The 3,161-nt window shown below is 48.6% G+C and overlaps 1 long non-coding RNA gene across 1 annotated transcript; it reads right to left on the reverse strand.

Annotated features, from left to right (window-relative positions):
- Positions 1–1,032: 1,032 nt before the first annotated feature.
- LOC139032348 (uncharacterized) lies at positions 1,033–2,764 on the reverse strand. Its single transcript, XR_011484851.1, has 2 exons — positions 1,738–2,764; positions 1,033–1,509 (listed from the first exon to the last, which is right to left on the reverse strand). It is a non-coding gene; the product is annotated as an uncharacterized lncRNA (long non-coding RNA).
- Between the last annotated feature and the right edge of the window lie 397 nt (positions 2,765–3,161).

Below are 3,161 nucleotides of genomic sequence, written 5' to 3' on the forward strand. Positions count from 1 at the left end.
CTTGACGACTGCTACATTCAATCTATATTCCTGTTCTGAGAAAGTTTATTTCAGTATGCTCTTCCAGGCTTATGCTGATTCATTGATAAATTTCCTATGAAGCCCTGAGTAAGAAATTGTTCTTCCAAACCGAGGAGTACTTAATTACATTTCCTTTTAACCCAGTACGATATCCTGAATGACTTTGGAAGACCTAGAGGTGGAGTCATACTCCTAAAACCAAGAATTGGGTTGCATATTCCCAGGGATGGTTTGGAACAAATGGGGTTTATAGACAAACCCATAAGAATATTAAGCAGTTATACTAAGGAAAATCCCATGGACAGAGGAGCCTGGCAGACTACAGTCTGTGGGGTCGCAAAGAGTGGGACGTGACTGAGCATCTGAGTGTAGTATACATGTAGTATCCTAAGGAAGGGTGTCACGGTAAGTGCTGCTGCAAAGCGAAGCCCTGCAGACCTTGTGCCCTTAAAATCTCAGCCTTTGTGCTGGAAAGAACCTGCATAAACAGGAGTGAGCAGACGCGCAAGATACAAGAGCAAAGGGCCAATTTCTGGTGCTGAGGGAAAAGGCCGGGCTGTCGCTATGTGTCAGGCATCTTCTCACAGCTACGCCACTGCAGAAAAATTCAGACCTGTCTGGAGAGTTGCAAAGCCTGCATTCTAACCACTAAATTCTCTGCCCCTTCTCCCATAGTGTGGAAAGACTACTCATTCAACCAGGGGCCAGGAGACCAGGGTCAAGAGCAAGAAAAAAGGGGGTTGTGTGATAGCAGCATCCTAACTCTACATGTATCTGCGTGTTTTCCCCCCGGCCCCAATCAGATGCCTAGGTAAAACATCACTAAGTTTGAGAAAAGAGAGAATATGTAGGTATGTGTGTATGTGTATATATATCCCAAAGAAAAACTTTAAATGCTCTCACTTCAAACAGCCCATTCATCCCCCCAGTGGCCAGTGAGAACTCCAGGAGTCCGAACGTTTCCTCTGTAAATAAAGGGATGGAAACCGCGCACATGAACACCCGCCAGACAAAGTCTTCTTCCTTTTATTCTCTGAACGAAGGCGAGCGCCGCAGAGGCAGGCACGTGTGAGCCGGTCCGGCCTCCCTGCAAAGCTGAGTTCCGTCCTCCAGTACAGAGCCAGGGGAGTCCAGCCTTTCAAAGCCCGGTTTTGAAAGCTACCGGCGACTTGAAAGGCGGCTCAGATGTAATCTGCTCGTTGGCGCCGGCTGCACAATCGGCTCCGCGCCCGCCGGGCCGTGGGCCACCCTGACCCCGTGAGCTGGCGGTCCCCGCTGCCCCGCGCATCCCTGCCGGGGCTCAAAGCCAGGGAGCCACGGTGTGGCCGGCCTGCGCGGCGGCGGTGAAACAGCCCGTGCTAATGAGTTCCACCCAGAGTGGTTACTGCGCAAGGTTGCCCATGGGACTTCCGGGCATCGGGCTGAGTTTTCAGTTCTTTAAAAAGCTCACTTACTTCAAAGTTTTCCATTTGAAGCTGTTGAGAAAGCCTGATACGCACAAGGAAAGAAAGAACAGCAAGGTTAAAAAAAATAATAATTACACATACACACACTCTGAAAAAATACTTCAAAAAAAAGGGGGACAAAAGTACTTTAAGCAAGTGAGAAGGAAACCATGAAAGCGTTAGGAGCAGCCCCCATCCACCCCCACACCTGACTTGCTGTATTACAGCTACAGTGAGAGACTGCAGTGACGGATGGGCGCTTCCGGCTCACCAGGAATTGGTGGTGGTTTACTAGGAAACGGTGACCGCTCTTGCAGGAATTGTTCAGTTCAGTTCAGTCGCTCAGTTGTGTCCGACTCTGCGACCCCATGAACCACAGCACACCAGGCCTCCCTGTCCATCACCAACTCCCAGGGTTTACTCAAATTCATGTCCATCGAGTCAGTGATGCCATCTAACCAGCTCATCCTCTGTCATCCCCTTCTCCTCCTGCCCCCAGTCCCTCCCAGCATCAGGGTCTTTTCCAATGAGTCAGCTCTTCGCATCAGGTGGCCAAAGGATTGGAGTTTCAGCTTCAGCATCAGTCCTTCCAATGAACACCCAGGACTGACTTCCTTTAGGATGGACTGGTTGTATTTCCTTGTAGTCCAAAGGACTCTCAAGAGTCTTCTCCAACACCACAGTTCAAAAGCATCAATTCTTCTGCACTCAGCTTTCTTCATAGTCCAACTCTCACATCCATACATGACCAGTGGAAAAACCACAGCTTTGAAAACACGGACCTTTGTTGGCAAACTAATAATGTCTCTGCTTCTTAATATGTTGTCTAGGTTGGTCATAACTTTCCTTCCAAGGAGTAAGCATCTTTTAATTTCATTGCTACAGTCACCATCTGCAGTGATTTGGGGGCCCAGAAAAATAAAGTCAGCCACTGTTTCCACTGTTTCCCCATCTATGATCTTAGTTTTCTGAATGTTGAGCTTTAAGCCAACTTTCACTCTCCTCTTTCACTTTCATCAAGAGGCTCTTTAGTTCTTCTTCACTTTCTGCCATAAGGGAGGTGTCGTCTGCAGGAACTGAGGCAAACCCATTTCAGGGGAGCTAAGAGGGGAAGTCAGACAAGGATTACAGGAGCTTTTTAGCTTAAACCACATCATTTCCCCTTTGGTAGTCTTGTAGCTTAGCAAGTAAACGTAAACATTTTCCATCCCCAAAGAAGTCTCTTCTGTTAAGCACATTCCCACTATCACTGTCTATCTGTCAAACTTAGGTTTTATGTTGCTTCCATCACAGCTGCTGCTGCTAAGTCGCTTCAGTCGTGTCCGACTCTGTCCGACCCCATAGACAACAGCCCACCAGGCTCCCCCGTCCCTGGGATTCTCCAGGCAAGAGCACTGGAGTGGGTTGCCATTTCCTTCTCCAATGCATGAAAGTGAAAAGTGAAAGTGAAGTCGGTCAGTCATGTCTGATTCCTAGCGACCCCATGGACCGCAGCCCACCAGGCTCCTCCATCCATGGGATTTTCCAGGCAAGAGCACTGGAGTGGGGTGCCGTTGCCTTCTCCAGCCTCCATCACAGAGCAGGCACCAAAGCAAAGGAAGCTTAGGTTAATATGGCCTGTCGTGCCAAAGACGTGGATTCAAACACAGTCCCTGTGGTTTTCAACAAGTTATTCTGACTGCAGATACATAATAA

The sequence above is a fragment of the Odocoileus virginianus genome, chromosome 31 (genome assembly GCF_023699985.2).
Source record: "Odocoileus virginianus isolate 20LAN1187 ecotype Illinois chromosome 31, Ovbor_1.2, whole genome shotgun sequence".
Lineage (NCBI taxonomy): Eukaryota > Metazoa > Chordata > Mammalia > Artiodactyla > Cervidae > Odocoileus > Odocoileus virginianus.